The sequence below is a fragment of the Sus scrofa genome, chromosome 15, assembly GCF_054392235.1.
Source record: "Sus scrofa isolate SSC_HxYL_T2T_F1_AM1 chromosome 15, Sscrofa_HxYL_maternal_Yorkshire_Landrace_v2.0, whole genome shotgun sequence".
Classification (NCBI taxonomy): Eukaryota; Metazoa; Chordata; class Mammalia; order Artiodactyla; family Suidae; genus Sus; species Sus scrofa.
Genome location: NC_139397.1, coordinates 38,739,640 through 38,756,945, shown reverse-complemented (window position 1 = coordinate 38,756,945; position 17,306 = coordinate 38,739,640). Strand labels below are relative to the sequence as shown.

At 46.7% G+C, this 17,306-nt stretch overlaps 1 pseudogene; it reads left to right on the top strand.

Annotated features, from left to right (window-relative positions):
* Positions 1 to 15,113: 15,113 nt before the first annotated feature.
* On the top strand, positions 15,114 to 16,759 carry LOC100738918 (elongation factor 1-alpha 1 pseudogene; annotated as a pseudogene).
* The last annotated feature ends 547 nt before the right edge of the window (positions 16,760 to 17,306 follow it).

Here is a 17,306-nt window from a genome sequence, read left to right as displayed (position 1 = left end):
GATTCTTCCTCTCTCCCTCCATTCCTCCTTCCATCCTTCACCGCACCTGCCTGCAGGATGCGAAATTTCCTGAGCCAGGGATGGACCTGCACCACAGCTGCACTCTGAGCCCAGCAGTGACAATGCCAGATCCTTAACTCACTGAGCCACCAGGGAGTTCCTGCAAACAAATTCTTAAGTGCAAGAGATGAGGGCTCTGTAAAAGAACGGGCATTAGTTCTTATAGAATTCAGAGTCCTGCAGTAATCTGAATATTCCTTCCCGTGTCTCTACTTCTGGTTCTATTTAACCAATGTATCCTTTCCTCTCTCTAACTTTCCCTGCGTTTTAACCCAGCTTTAGCCTTCCAGAAAGGCATGCTTGATGACTGAGTGGTCGAATGCCTGAACCAACCCATAACAATCCATAGAAGCAGCCTTGCAGATAATCTTATCTAATCCATTATCTAAAGATGTGGAAACTGAGTCTCAGGGAGAGTAAGAATTGTCCTCCAAACACCCACAAGCAAATGTTTAAGGAATACAAAGTGAAAGGTGTTAGAGCAGAGGTGTGTGCCAGGAGCATAAGCATAACGAGAGGGGCGTGATGAGGTCTGTCTGGGGTTCGGTGGAAGTGGGGGGTGGACTTGAAACAGCCTTTACCCCAGATACCACGGTGGGGTGGGGGGTGGTCTGGCAGCATCATATTCCTTCTTCCCTCCCTCCTTCCCTTCTGTGACCAACAGAGTTCCAGGTTTTGCACAGCAGATCTGAGCTCTGACTGGAGCAGGATCTGGGCCCTCAGAGAATCTAGGGAGGCACAAGGGAAATGTGCAGAACCACAGGCTACCTGAAAGACAGTAAGGTCAGGTGACAGGACACTGTGGCCATCAGTGTGGATGTCACACTTTTTTTTTCCTTTTTTCTTTTTTTGACTGCTGGATGCAGCGGCTTGAAGGGGGTTCTCCGGTTCTAGACAAGGAACTGAACCTGGGCTGTGGCAGTGAAAGTGCCAAATCCTAACCATTAGACCACCAGGGAACTCCCCAGTGTGACTTTCAGATGCCATCACTGGCCCTGCTGCTTCTGCTGTTGGTGACAGCACTGCCACCCCAGCCAGGAGGACTGCTGACCTGCTCCACTTCTAGGTGTCACTCACTGTAGCCTAAATCCCTGGTGGGAGAATCCTACCATCTGAACTTCAGGCACCTGCTGCCCCAGGAAAGCAAAGCTTTTAAGCTCTCATGGACGAGGCAGGGTCACCCCTCTCCACAACTCACACAGTGGCCCATTCCTGAGACGTGGGGAGGGGGTCCAGGTACTGGGTCCCTCCCACTCCATGTCCTGGACTCTCCTGGCCTCCCTGTTCCTACCCTGTGCAGGATGTGGTCTGGGCCTCAAAGAGCTCATGGCTCCTGAGAAGGCAGCCATGTGGGAGCTGATCTCCACAGCACTCCAGCCTGGGCCCAGGGCTGGCCTCCTGCCTCTCAAGAGTGCCAGGGAGGTGAGTGTGACTCACTTCCATCCAACATCTCCAAAGAGTGCATAGTGGACATTTTGACCTTTATGCTCTGAGGCCTCCCACAGAGGTCAGGACCAAAGAGCACCTGATCAGGAGAGGACACTTCTGCTCACTCCATCCCCAGACTCTGCAGTGAATGGCCGAGGATCCCAAGACCACAAGAGCACCTGAATTAGTGCCATCTCCTCCTTCCCTCTCCTTCTGTAAGCTGCGCTCAGGAAGTGGCAACACAGGGCACATGCCCTGCCCCCCCCCCCCCGGGTCCTGGATGAGTCCTTCACAGATGGTGCTAAGTGATGCGCACGATGTGTAGCTCAGTTTCTCCCCCTTAGTAAAACATCCTGGAGAGCATGCTACACCAGAGCATGTAGAAGTCTCCTTCTGTGTGATGGCTGTGGAATCTGCCTTAGTTATTTCCCCAGTCCCCTTTGGATGGAGAGTTCAATGGTTTCCATGCTTTGCTTTTACAAACGATGTTATGATAAATTCTTAGGAGCAGTGCCTGCATTAAATAGTATGCGCATTTAAAATGTTAACAGATCTCGCCAAATTGCTCTCGAGTAGAGGCTGTGTCAGTGGGCACCCCAAGGAGCAACATATGAGAATAGCTGCTGGTTCCATACCTCCGGGTTGGAATGTGAGGAGGTGGAAAATGTCATGTAAGTTTGCCAGTCCTGGTCAGACCCCACCAAGATGGCCTTGCCTGGTACTTGGCTGGGGAGATGTTTTCATAGCTGTCTGGCTGTGTTATAAATGTTAATTTCTTGAATGCAAAGCATTTTGTCAGGGTTTTTCCTTTCTGATGGCACAATTGTCCTCAAGGGCCTCTGTGAGCCCTCAGGGCCATGGCTGTCAGGGTGAAGGAGAGAAAGCAGAACTTTCCTCTGCCATGCTCTCCTTTGCATTTCAAACTGATTGGCCCCATGGCATGTTCATTGCTCAACCAACAGGAAATGGCAGTGGCCCAAAAAGATCATGCAGGAGCAAGCATTCCTTCACTTGCTCTCTAGCCCCATCTGTCGGTCTGTTCATCCATTCATCCTCTTTGTTTTTTTTTTTTTGCTCTTTTTAGGGCCACACCTGTGGCATATGGAAGTTCCCAGGCTAGGGGTCAAATTGGAGCTACAGCTGCCAGCCTACACCACAGCCACAGCAACTTAGGGTCCTAGCAGAGTCTGCAACCTACACCACAACTCACAGCAGATCCTTTAACCACTAAGCGAGGCCAGGATCAAATCTGCATCCTCATGGATCCTAGTCGGGTTCATTTACACTGAGCCACAATGGAAACTTCCATCCATCCCTTTCATGAAACATTTATGAGCATCTGCTCTGAGTTAGATGCTCTTCTGTGTGCTTGGAGAGCTACAAGTCGATGGGAAAGGGAAATATAAATGCAAACAAATAACAGTACTGTGGTGTCTTCTGTGCTGATGCAGGGGAAGGTTGGTTACCGCAGATTCAACTTTTTGCAGAGCCATGCCATGCTGGGCCCTGTATCTGGAATGCAGAGGTGGTAGAGGAACCATCACCCCTCCCCTATGGAGATCAGGGTCTTGTCGGGAGAAAGGACAGTGGTGCAAAGAACTCCACGTATAGGACCACTGAGGAAAGGGATTTGTTCTTACTAGGGGTGAAAGAACATCACATTATTTTATTTGCTTCAAATCAAGTTACACTAGCTTCAAGCCTTATTTGTTAAGATAGATGAATAATCCATATCTGTCCTGCTCTGGGGGAACGTGCAGGGAAGGCCCCCCAGCCTGCTGTCATTGGTCACTCAGAGAAGTTCCTATCCTAGTAGGTGTGGTTGTTCATCTGTCTCTGTGCAGATGAAGCTGGATGTGTTTACTAAGGTGGGAGCCTCAGTGTTTAAGGTCAGCCTCACTAGGAACCTCCTCTGTGGGATTTGTCATCTGCTTAGGAAGGTGTTCAGATGAAGGTGTGGGTTCTGCCATCTCAGAGACCCTACTCTGAGAGTCTCTAAATTTCTTTTTTCTTTTTTACTTTTTTAGGGCCACACCTGGGGCATATGGAAGTTCACAGGCTAGGAGCTGCAACTGCCTGCCTAAGTCACAGCTCACAGCAATGCTGGATTCTTAACCTACTGAGTGAGGCCAGGGATTGAACCCACATCCTCATGGATACTAGTCAGGTTTGTTACTGCTGAGCCAAGATGGGAACACCCAAGAGTCTCAAAATTTCAACTACGTGGTCCTGGGGGAAATCCTTCTTCCTTCTTGGATCCCAATCTTGCCAAACTTTGGCGTCCCTTTCTTCTAGGGAAATCTGCTCAATGAACTTTATGAGCACAGATTTTGAAAACAAAGGCTGGCTGGGCGTTGTCTCCCTGGGTGCCCGGGGAGCTTCTGATCTCAGCTGGCTGAGCAACCCAGAACAGGTGATGACCCAGGGAACCAGAGCTCTGGTCCCTGCTGTTTGGGGAGACAAAAATCCCTATACAGTGCAGACGATGCTGCTTTGGTCCCCCCGGGATCTGTTGTGCAAATTCACAAGGAGAGAGGTATAGCAGCCAGCTCTGTCAGTGCAGGTATGGCAATGCCACAGGGAGGCAAAGCTGACCCTGGGCAGGAAGAAGGTAGCCCAGTTTTCTCTGACACTGCTTCTGGCAAAGAAAGTAGGGAGAGGAAGGGCGAATCCTCTGCAAACACGAGTCTAGGGCTGAGAAGTTTGTGGAAAGCTGTTCACACAGGTTGGACAGGCATAGGGGTAGAGATAAGAGTTGGAACTCAGGAAGCCAGCTGGATAAAGTAAAGGGAGAGGAGAAGGCTGAGGTGGGTGGGGGAAGGGATGAGGCACTGAGGGCCAAGAGGGGAGGGTTGAGGAGAAGAGAGCTCAGAAGTCAGAGGGGTCAGGAGTTCCCGTTGTGGCACAGCTGAAACGAATCCAACTAAGAACCATGAAGTTGTGGGTTTGATCCCTAGCCTTGCTCAGTGGGCTAAGGATCCGATGTTGCTGTGAGCTGTGTAAGTCACAGATGCGGCTTGGATCTGGCGTTGCTGTGGCTGTGGTGCAGGCCAGCAGCTATAGCTCCAATTCGACCCCTAGCCTGGGAACCTCCATATGCCACAGGTACAGCCCTAAAAGGACAAAAAGAAAACAAAACAGAAGTCAGAGGAGTCAAATGTTCCTCGATATTGAGGAGGCTAAAGCCCAGGGGAGCCATGGGTTGGTTTGGGGAGGCCCCTGGTGACCTTAGGGGGGCTGGCTAGGGAAGAGATTGAGAGCAAAGGTTTTGTAGGGTTTTTTGTTTGTTTTTTTGGGTTATTTGCCATGCTCATGGCATGCGTTTAAATTCCCAAGCCAGGGATTGAACGCATGCCATAGCAGTGACAATGCTGGATCTTTTTTTTTGCTTCTTAGGGCCACAATCATGGCATAAGGAAGTTCCAAGACTAGGGATTGAATCAGAGCTGTAGCTGCCAGCCTACACCAGAGCCACAGCAACTCCAGATCCAAGCCACGTCTGAGACCTACACCACAGATCATGGCAATGCTGGATCCTTAACCCACTGAGCGGGGCCAGGGATTGAACCTGCATCCTCATGGATACTAGTTGAGTTTGTTACTGCTGAACCACAACAGAAACTCCACAATGCTGGATCTCTTTAAGTGCTAGGCTACCAGGGAACTCTGAGAGAACAGGTTTTAGAATCAGAGCTGGGTTCAGGTTGTAACTCTTTTACTTGCTGCCTGTGTGACCTGGGGCAAATCATGGAACCTCTCTGGTTTCCTTATCTATATCTGTAAATCGTGGTTGTCACAGGGACTGAAGGACACGTAACAGTTGGAAAAGTGCTTGGCACAGTGCCTTGCTGTGGATAGTACCAGTCACTGGCAGCTTCTGTGTAAAGTGAGCATAGGGATGTAAGGATGCTTAAGAAGGGGCCAGGATGAGAGGGATTTTGTCAGGCTGAGGGCTGATTTGCTGCCAAGTGGATGAACCCAGGAATGGACAGAACTGAAGTTCTGAATGTGGGCAAGGAAAGCCGATCCTGGAGGCATGGCAGGTGCACGAGTGCAGAGGGGGCAGTGTGTCAGTATCCTGGGGTAACTCCAGGCTCTGAGGAGGCAGGTCCCTCACTGGCAGTGGCATGAAGCCATTTCCCCTTATCATGGGTCAGTTCATGGCTATAAAATATGGGATGACACTAGATTTGGTCATCAAGTAAATGGGATAAAGAAATAATTGGAAAATGGATTCCTGCCCGGAAGGAGTGGAATTTTCCCCTGTGCTATTGTCGTCCATGCCCTGTTCTCTGAGTAATCTGAGGAGCCAGGCAGGCAAGGATGTCAGGCTTAGGTGTGATGAGAAACTCTGCCTTGAAAAGAGACTGAAATTACCTGTGACAGTGGAGGAGCCTTTGACTCCTCAAGAGAAGGAGGAAGAAAGACTCTGAGTGTTGCCTGGGGTTGGAGGAGAGGGAGAGAAGAAAGGAGTCCTTGGATGTGAAACCCATGCCCCCTGGGCAGGCAAGGCTCGCAGCCCCACCTGGGGAAGTGGCTGAGTGTGGAGAGCAGGCACTTTTGCCTGCGAGTCTGTTCATCCCCCTGCGGTTTATGTCCTCCAGCTGGACTCAGCACATACCCCTAACCCAGAGCTCCTCCTTGGGCTCTTTTGGGGCAGACTCATGATTATCCAAGATACAGCCCTGGGGCGGGGAAACTGGTTTCTAATGGGAACCCCCTCCAACTTGTTCCCATATCCCCCAATTTTTTTTTTACAAAGAACCATGGTGTTGTATTGAAATGCCACTCTGATGGGCCTTCATTTCAGGCCTGCCTCCCAGTCCACTGCATGCCAGGGCTCACAGCCTAGACCCCCACTCACCCCTCCTGCCATCTATTGTTAAGGGCACCCAAGTAGAAACCGTGTTTTCTCCTTCTGTAGTGCATTCTGGGCAGCCAGCATGTATTAGGTGTTTAAAACTTTTTCTCTTCCTGCCTCTAAAAACAGGGTCAGGGGCAGCTCCATATGGAGCTTTTCATCATCAGTTAAACAAAAGGGACAGCACCTGTCTTTCCATCTCTAATGACGGGCTTGTGGACATCTGGAGCATCAGTCTCAGTTCTTGTCCTGCCCTGATTCCTAGGTCTTCCCCCAAAGCCACAGAACCAGAACCCCAAAATTATGACTGTATTTCAAAAACCAGATTTTTGAGGAGATACCACCATAGTGCAGTGGGAATGAATCTGACTAGTATCCATAGGGATGAGGGTTCAATCCCTGGCCTCGCTCAGTGGGTTAAGGATCTGGCTTTGCTGATAGCTGTGGTGTAGGTTGAAGACGCAGCTTTGGTCCTGCGTTAACTGTGGCTGTGGCTGGTGGCTGTAGCTCTGATTCGAACCCTAGCCTGGGAAACTCCTTATGCTGCAGGTGCAGCCCTAAAAAGCATTTAAAAAAAACCCCCCAAAACAACCTCCCCCCAGATGCTTGAGGAATTCCTGCTGTGGTGCAATGGGAATGGTGGGCGTCAGATTCAATCCGTGGCCCAGCACCATGGGTTAAAGGATCCTGCATTGCAATGTAGGTGGCAATGGTGGCTTGGATCTGATCCCTGGTCTGATGACTCCATATGCCTGCCGCGGGGCAGCCAAAAAAGAAGAAAAGAAGACAGAGAAAAGAAAAACCAGATGCTTGACTTGAAGGGAAAATTCTCTACTTAGAGTGTGGTATCCCCAGCTAAAGACAGATTTCCCTACTCAAAAGGTTATGTGCAAAAAAATTTGCAAAGTGGTCCTTGGCTTTACCAAAAATGGAAAACATTGAACTTCTCCAAATAAGATATGCAAGTATATGTTGCTGTTAAACATTGAGAGCGAAACAATTTACTGAAAGATGAAGATAAAAATGAAATGAGCAGAGTTCCTGTTGTGGCTCAGCTGAAATGAACCTGACAAGTATCCAGGAGGACTTGGCTTCAAGGGCCAGCAGCTGTAGCTCCCACTTGACCCCTAGCCTGGGAACTTCCATAGGCTGCACTCGGCCCTAAAAAGAAAAAAAGAAAAAAAGAAAAAAAATGCAATATGTTTGTGCATGTGCATTAGTGGCTTTAGGTTCAATGGAAGAAATGGAAAGAGAGAAAACTGGAGTAGAGTCATCTGGATGTGGCAGACCCTGCTGCTTGCTGCTGGGACACACAACTCTTCGTCTGTCCTCCCTCCACAACTGTGTGAGCTGTGTCTCTTATGCCAGCATTGCCCATCTACTGAGTGTGAACCTGTGCTCATGAAAGATTTAACTGAGAAATGAGTGCCTCTTCACTGAAGACCTTGCTGTAGGGGCATCGCATTCTGTCTTTTTCACATTAATGTGAGTGTTGTTCTTTCTCAGGGCACTTGGTGCATGTGGAGACCTCCTCAACCGTCCTCATGAACAAGGTACCCACTCTGCACTGGGGAGCACATGGGGAGCACCAGTATTTATATCTCTGCCTAATTTGTTCCCAAATGATTCTCAGACACATCAAGTGGGAGAAGTCATGGATGAGATGTCTGAGTTGGGTGGAGTCTTTTAGTTTCCATTGCCTTGATGGTTGGAGCCATTATGGGTCCTCCCACATGTTCCTTGCCCACCCCTCACCCTCTCCCCACTGCTCCTAGAAGGGCTGCTCCATGACATTGTCCGTTATGACCACTCTAATGCCAGTTCAAAATCCAGCTTTAGCCCTCACCCAGCCCCTGCCCCACTACAACCCATTTCCATATTCCTTTCATTCACTTTTTAAAATTACAGGAAAATCCACATTTTATTGGTGTATGGATTTTGATAAATGCATGTAGTCACATAATCATCCCCGTAATCAAGTTGCAGAACAGTTCTAGTTCCCTCCAGGATGACCTTGTGTTGTCCCCTTGTAGTCACTTCCTCCCCTAGGCTTCAAGCCCTGACAACTACTGATTTGTTCCTATAATGTTGCCTTGTCAGAATGTCATATGTCTATGACATTTTCCAGAATGTTTTAGCATCACACAATGTGTAGCCCTTTGATCTGTCTTCTTCTTCTTCTTTTTTGTAACAGCTCTACCTTCGGCATATGAAAGTTCCCAAGCTAGGGGTGGGATTCGAGCTAGCTGCCAGCCTTGCCACAGCCGTAGCAACACCAGATCTGAGCTGCATCTGTGATCTATTCTGAGGCTCGCAGCAATGCCAGATCTTTAACACACGGAGTGAGGCCAGGGATCGAATCCACATCCTCATGGAGACTATGTTGGGTCCTTAACCTGTTGAGCCAGAGTGGGAATTCCACAGCTGGGTTTTTATACTTGCTTCCACATTCAGACTATTGCACTTTCACATCTAATATAACTTCCTGAAAACTCCGTTGTATACTGTGAGAGTAAGAGTGAAAAATGCAAATAAATCTCTTAGTGTGATTATGAAAGGGTGTTGACCTTATGGACCCCCAGAAATCATCTCAGGAACTGTGTTTCAGATCGCATTCTGAGAATCAGTCAAGTAGATCAATACAGATTTATTTTTAACAATATTTTTAATTTAATGTTTTAATTTGGGTTCCACCAAATGCCTAAGACAAAGGATTACTACATTCAGGTAGTTTACTTGTGGGAAGTGAATTCTGGCACTAGGAGTTGGGGGACAGAGAAGATTGAAATAAGGAAGCAGAAAAGCCAGTGCAGGGGCGTGTTATTAAGCCGATGATTGCTATAGGCAACTGGGGCTCCGTTTAATTGGGAACCCCTTGAGAAACCACATAGAATAGGCTAGTGACCTGGAGGTGTGGAGAACTGATCCACTAGTTCCCATCTCCCATTGGTCAAGAATTGCCCCTGGGAGGGTTAGCTCCTTGGCCCTTTTGGGTTTACCAGGGCACCAGAATGCCTGGGGCAGAAAGGAAGTCAGAGGAGGTGCAGCTGAGGCAAAGCTGGCAGGCTACACCTGGGAGCTGCTGGTTGCCATAGCAACTGTTGTGTTGCTGGCTGGCCAAGACAATGTATGATGGGACCTCGAAACGTCCAACACATTGTGTGGGAAAACCAGGTTGCAGAATAATACGCACAGTAAAATACCACTTAGGTAAATAACAAAACCACCAAAATAATAGTATACATTTTCTGAGGATGCATATATCCTTTTAAAAAGATCTACATATATATGTATGTATGTACTTATGTATATATATGTGTGTATATGTGTATTATATATATTTGTAAGACTGCAACAAAAATATTGGATTTATACATTTCCACTTCTGAGGGAAAAGATCTGGCATGGAGATGGGGTCATCTGAGAGAATGTTAGTTTCTTCTGTAATTTTCTAACCTTTCTTTCTCTTTTTAGATTAGAAGATTAAAAGAGAGTTGCTTAAAAAGAGAGAGAGAGTTGCTGAAGTTAATTCACAGAGTATGCCTGTTTTGTCCCCTTTCTTCAGGTTGGACAAGATGGGGGGTTCACGCCCAAGCCAACCAAGGAGCTCCAAGAGGACCGTTTGTGGAGTTGGAGGTGCCTGCAAAGAGAGAACAGCATTTACCCCTCAGCTGAATTCTCCTTCCCCCATGGTACCAGCGGGCCTGGCCAATGAGAAATTTGGGGGAGGGCATGGTAGGAGTCCCTGAGAGTTTGGGATGAAAACTGAGAAGAGGACTCTTCCTCTGTGGAGAGTCCTCAAGTTGGGAGATAGCCTAGGAGCAGCTGAGATGGCAGGTGAGCTGGGAGGAACAGTGCTGGTAAGCAGCGCTTCCTCTCTCGGGCAAGGCAAAGAGGTGCCCCATTTCTCGGGGGCCAGTTGTGCCTCTTGGAAGCTGGGCTAATCTGCTTTCAAAGAAGCCCCCTCCTTGGAATTCCCATTGTGGCTCAGCGGTAATGAACCTATTACCCATGAGGATGCAGGTTCAATCCCTGGGCTCACATAGTAGACTAAGGATCTGGTTTTGCTGTGAGCTTTGGTTGCAGACAAGGCTCAGATCTGGCTATGGCATAGCCGGCAGCTGCAGCTCCAATTTGACACCTGGCCTGGGAACTTCCATATGATGCACCTGCAGCCCTAAAAAAGCAAAAAGCCAAAAAAAAAAAAAAAAGCCAGAAAAAAGAAGCCCCCTCCTGAAGACTGCCTGCTATGGGAGGGGGTCCCCAGCCAAAGATCAGCCAGAGAGCACATAACTCACATCCAGGAACTTCTTGCAGAGGGCAGACATCCGTGGGGAGGGAGCTCCTCAAAGCCAACCACGGAGGCCAAGACAACTGACACAGGTAACAGATGACCACCACCAGCTCTGCAATACTGCCCCTTCCCTCTTACTTTCTCCCCTTTCCTCAACTTGGAAAAGTCAGGCACAGGAAAGGAGGGAGGTGGAGAACCTGTGAGAGAGCAGGTCCACCCCTGTTCCTGCACCACAGGGGTGGTCTGAACAGGGGCAGGAAAGAAACTGATGCCAGACTGAGTCTTGATGTAGTCAAGGCTATGCTTTCCATGCTTGAAAATACTACTCCAGTTATAATAGCTCAATATGACTGAGAAGCAGTGGGACTATCTGAGCTGTCATTCCAGGACTAGGAAAGGAGCACTCAGAGCAAAGCTGCAAAACAGCTGTGGGAGAAAAAAATAAAGCCATTTCTCATCTATGCCTGTTGAGTTCTGCCCATTCAGTAAAGCAGATATTCTTTTTTTTTTTTTTTTTTTGTCTTTTGTCTTTTTTTGTTGTTGTTGTTGTTGCTATTTCTTGGGCCGCTCCCGCGGCATATGGAGATTCCCAGGCTAGGGGTCGAATTGGAGCTGTAGCCACCGGCCTACGCCAGAGGCACAGCAACGCAGGATCCGAGCCGCGTCTGCAACCTACACCACAGCTCACGGCAACGCCGGATCGTTAACCCACTGAGCAAGGGCAGGGATCGAACCCGCAACCTCATGGTTCCTAGTCGGATTTGTTAACCACTGCGCCACGACGGGAACTCCGATATTCTTATTTTTATTAAAAAAATATGTATGTGTAGGAGTTCCAATTGTGGCTCAGTGGTTAATGAATCCAACTAGCATCCATGAGTGGGTTAAGGATCTGATGTTGTTATGAGCTGTGGTGTAGGTCGCAGATTCAGCTCAGATCCCTCATTGCTGCGGCTCTGGTGTAGGCTGGCAGCTATAGCTCCAGTTCAACTCCTGGCCTGGGAATCTCCATATGCTACCCATGTGGCCCTAAAAGACAAAAAAAAAAAAAAAAAAAAAAAAAAAAGACACACAAAAAAATGTATGTGTATAGTTGATGAAGCAAGTAAGTCCAAATATCAGTGATGAGCAGACTGCTGACCTGCTCAATCTCCAGTTCCCTTCTGTGTTTCCTACAGAACCCCAATTTTGTTCTAGCATCTGCCCAGCTCTCTGAAGTCTTCTGGGTCACGAGCACTTGTTGGTATAAGTCGGGAGGCAGAACCATTCCCTACTTGTATTCTGGAAATTGGTGTGGGCTTTTATTTTTTTATTTTTATTTTTATTTTTTTGCTATTTCTTGGGCCACTCCCACAGCATATGGAGATTCCCAGGTTAGGGGTCCAATCGGAGCTGTAGCTGCTGGCCTACACCAGAGCCACAGCAACGCGGGATCCGAGCTGCATCTGCAACCTACACCACAGCTCACGGCAATGCCGGATCCTTAACCCACTGAGCAAGGGCAGGGACCGAACCTGCAACCTCATGGTTCCTAGTCGGATTTGTTAACCACTGCGCCACGACGGGAACTCTGGCTTTTATTTTGGGGAGGAGGACCTTGCTATAAACATGGAACTAGTGGGGTCTAGGAATGCCAAATATCCTACAGTGTGGGAACAGTCCTTCTGGAGAGAATGGCCCCACATCCCATGTTTTGACGTCCTATGAGGCAATCAAGCAGATGAAAAACCCATGCCTAATTAAAATTTCATCCATTTGACATATACACACTCCAAGCATCTTTTTGCCATTTTAAAATCTACCCTGACTTCCCTGGGATATAACTACTATATAAATCGGGACGATTGCTCTGTGTTTTGTTTGCAACATTATCAAGAGTAGTTCACCATTTTGGAAAATCGTGCTGTCAATGGCAATGGCCTTGTGCTAATTGAGTCATCTCCTGCATCTGTCTGCCATTTGTGGCTGTCACAGCCTTGGCATTTCCATGTGTAGCTACAAGCATCACCCTGCTTTATCACATCCTATTTGATGGGACTGCCGCCTGCGCATTTGCTTATCAAAAGACAAGCAAATTTTATAATTTATTATAAATTACTTTTATAATGTTTTTATAAATTACTTTTATAATCTGCCTTACATTACAAGCATCATTTTGATTCTCTCTCTCTCTCTCTCTCTCTCTCTCTCTCTCTCTCTCTCTCTCTCTCTCTCTCTCGCTTTTTTTTTTTTGCTCTTTAGGGTCCACCCACAGTTTAAGGAGTTTCCCAGGCTAGGGGTTGAATCAGAGCTACAACTGCTGGCCATGGCCACAGCCACAGCCACAGCAATATAGGATCTGAGCTGCATCTTCAACCTACACTACAGCTCATGGCAATGTGAGATCCCTAACCCACTGAGCGAGGCCAGGGATTGAACCCACATCCTCATGGATACTAGTTGGATTGGTTTTTACTGTACCACGTCGGGAACTCTTCTGAATCTTTTTTAAAATATGTATTTATAGGTAAATTTTGTCATCTCTAACTTTTGCTTTTGGATTAAAGGATGTTGTTGTAAGAATCATTGTTTTCAAGAGGGCTAGTTGTCCAATTGGTGGAAGGGCACTGCTTATTCTAAGACATTTGAGGTAGTCTCTTTTCCTTACCAGTGACATGGAACACTTCACTTACATGGGCCTTCAGTTTTGGCCAAAAGCTTTACAAGTTGAAGGAAAATGCCTTAGAATCAAAGAGCGAAGAGGAGCTGATGAAGAAACCCATGTGTAAACAAGTAGATGGAGGCACCAAGAAGTTGGTCAACAGTACTTTTGATGAAATGAAAGATTTTTTTTTTTTTGTCTTTTTGCTATTTCTTTGGGCTGCTCCTGTGGCATATGGAGGTTCCCAGGCTATGGGTCCAATCGGAGCTGTAGCCACCGGCCTACACCAGAGCCACAGCAACGCGGGATCCGAGCCGCGTCTGCAACCTACACCACAGCTCATGGCAACGCCGAATCGTTAACCCACTGAGCAAGGGCAGGGACCGAACCCGCAACCTCATGGTTCCTAGTCGGATTTGTTAACCACTGCGCCATGACGGGAGCTCTGAAATGAAAGATTTTTTGAATATAATTTGATCAAAGTAATTCCTGGCTTAGATCTCTCAAACTCCTGGAATAACCTGTATTTTGTATGATCATTAGGATCCAGAGTGAGGCACCTTAGATAGTGTCACACAAAAAATTGTATTGCATATATACAAAAAGTATATTAAGACAAAAATCAAACCAAATCAGTCACTGGTTTGGGTGTGGACATGTGACATTTATCTGGCCAATGAGATCTGTGGGTACAACTATTGGAGGGCTTTGGGGAAAAGTTTCTTTACCCTTAAACAGTGACTCAAGGAAGAGATGGCCTCCCTGGGGCATTCTTCTCTTTTGTCATATGCCTGGCTCTCATAGCCACCAGGTTAGGAAGTCTGAGGACTAAGGCTAAGGGAGCAGAGCAGAAGGTGGGAAGGGATCTGCTCTTTGGTCATACTGTTGAGCCATTAAATCACCAAGCCTAGGGCCTCCCTCATTTGCACTTAATCTCCCAGTAAATCAGTTGATATGAGAGGGACTATGATTACATGTCATTGCCACTTTTCTTTTTCTGTTTTTGCTTTTTAGGGCTGCACCTGTGGCATATGCAGGTTCCCAGGCTAGGGGTCCAATCAGAGCCGTAGCTGCTGGCCTGTGCCACAGCCGCAGTAACATCAGATCTGAGCTGCATCTGTGACCCATACCACAGCTCATGGCCATGCCAGATCCTTAACCCACTGAGCAAGGCCAGGGATCAAACCCGAAACTTCATGGTTCCCAGTTGGATTAGTTTCTGCTGCACCGTGATGGGAATTCCGCCGCTTTTCTGTTGTTGCTAAAATTTTCCTCCCCAGACAAAACAAAACAAACGAAACCAAAATCTCTTCCAAAGGAAAAAAATAATAATGCACATGACAGAAAAATCAAACACCACAAAAGTGTTTCTAATGGAAAGTCAGCCTCATTCCACTAGCCTGCCCACTTCCTTCCCAGAGGCAACACATGTTGAGTTTCATGTGCATTCTTCTAGAAATATTCTATGCATATAAAAGCTTGTATACACACACATACTCTTCATTTTCAAATGCGTTACCATATATTGTAAGTTCTTCCCTCATTGTTTTTCCTTGTCATGTGATTATAGAATTAAGGCAGTAATTATCTTTGATATTTCCCTTCTCAGAGGCAGGGGAAAGTGGAAAACTCTGCATAAAGTTTTCTTCAATCCATTTTGACTTTTGTTTATTTGCTTATGGTATCATTTTTCTTTCAAAATGTAAGTGTGTAATGCCTTTTATAAAAATAATGTTCAGCTTTTTCATAATGGGTTTGCCACTAGGACACACATCTTTGCTGATTTAGGAGTCGTGAAAACCATCTCTAAAACCCAAGCAAAAACGGGAATGGAGAAGACTTACATCAACATCGTTGTCACTGGACATGCAGATTTGGGCAAGTCTGTCACTCCTGGCCATCTGATCTACAAATGTTGTTGTGGGATTGATAAGAGAACCATCGAAAAGTTTGAAAAAGAGGCTGCCAAGATGGGAAAGGGCTCCTTCAAGTATGCCTGGTCTTGGACAAACTCAAATCTGAACATGAGCTTGATATTACCATTGATATCTCCCTGTGGAAATTTGAGACCAGCAAGTACTATGTGATGATCATTAATGCCCCAGGGCAGAGAAACTTTATTAAAAACATGATGACAGGCACACCCCAGCCTGGTTATCCTGTCCTGTTTGTTGCTGCTGGTGTTGGTGAATTTGAAGCAGGTATTTCATGAATGGGCAGACCTGTGAGCAAGCCCTCCGGCTTACACTCTGGATATGAAACAACCAATTGTTGCAGTTAACAAAATGGGTTTCACTGAGCCGCCCTGCAGCCAGAAGAGATATGAGGAAATTGTTAAGGAAGTCAGCACCTACATTAAGAAAGTTGGCTGCAGTACTGACATGGTAGAATTTGTGCCAATTTCTGGCTGGAATGGTGACAACATGCTGGAGCCAAGTGCTAATATGCCTTGGTTTAAGGGATGGAAATTCGCCCATAAAGATGGCAATGCCAGTGGAACCACGCTGCTTGAAGCTCTGGATTGCATACTGCCACCAACTCTTGCAAATGATAATCCCTTGTGTCTGCCTCTCCATGATGCCTATAAAACTAGTGGTATTGGTACTGTTCCTGTGTGTTGAGTGGAGACTGGTATTCTCAAACCTGGCATGGTGGTCACCTTTGCTCCAGTCAACATTACAACTGAAGTAAAATCTGTTGAAATGCACCATGAAGCTTTGAGTGAAGCCCTTCCTTGGGACAGTGTGGGCTTCAATGTTAAGAACATGTCTGTCAGATTTCCTACCGTGGCTCAGCGGAAACAAATCTGTCTAATATCCATGAGGACGCAGGTTCAATCCCTGGAATTGCTCAGTGGGTTAAGGATCTGGTGTTGCTGTGGCTGTGGTGTACACCAGCAGCTACAGCTCCAATTCAACCCCTGGCCTTGGAACCTCCATATGCTGTGAATGTGGCCCTAAAAAGACTGAAAAAAATAAAGAGAAAGAGAACATGTCTGTCAAAGATATTTGTCGTGGTGGTGTGGCTGGTGACAGCAAAAATGACCCATGGATGGAAACAGCTGGCTTTACAGCTCAAGTGATCATCTTGAACCATCCTGGCCAAATTGGTGTTGGTTACGCACCTGTGTTGGATTGTCACACAGCTCACATTGCTTGCAAGTTTGCTGAATTGAAGGAGAAGATTGATTGTTGTTCTGGGAAAAAGTTGGAAGATGGCCCCAAGTTCTTGAAATCTGGTGATGCTGCCATTGTTAATATGGTTCCTGGGAAGCCCATGTGTGTTGAGAACTTTTTTGACTATCCTCCTCTGGGCTGTTTTGCTGTCCGTGACATGAGACAGACAGTTGCTGTGGGTGTCATCTAAGCTGTGGACAAGAAGTCAGCTGGAGCCAGCAAGGTCACCAAGTCTGCTCAGAAAGCTCAGAAGGCTAAATGAATATTATCCCCAATACCTGCCAGTCCAGTTTTAATCAGTGGTGAAAGAATGGTCTCAAAACTGTTTGTTTCAACTGACCATTTAGGTTTAGTATTAAAAGACTGATTAATGATAACAATGCATCATAAAACCTTCAGAAGGGAAAGGAGAATGTTTTGTGGACCATTTGTTTTGTGTGTGGTGGTTTTAAGTTATTAGTTTTTTTTTTAAATTTATTCTATATTGAGATTAACTACTTTTAAATTATTAGTTTTTAAAATCAGTACTTTTAATGGAAACAACTTGACCAAAAATCTGTCACAGAATTTTGAGGGAGTTCCCGTCATGGCTCAGTGGTAACAAACCCCACTAGGACCCATGAGGATGTGGATTTGATCCCTGGCCTCACTCAGTGGGTTAAGGATCTGATGTTGTGGTGAGCTGTGGTATAGGTCACAGATGCAGTTCAGATCTGGCATTGCTGTGGCTGTGGCATAGGCTGGGAGTTGTAGCTCTTATTTGACCCTTGGCCTGGGAGCTTCCCTATGCTGCAGGCATGGTCCTAAAAGCCAAAAAAAAAAAAAAAAAAAAAAAAAGAAATAAAG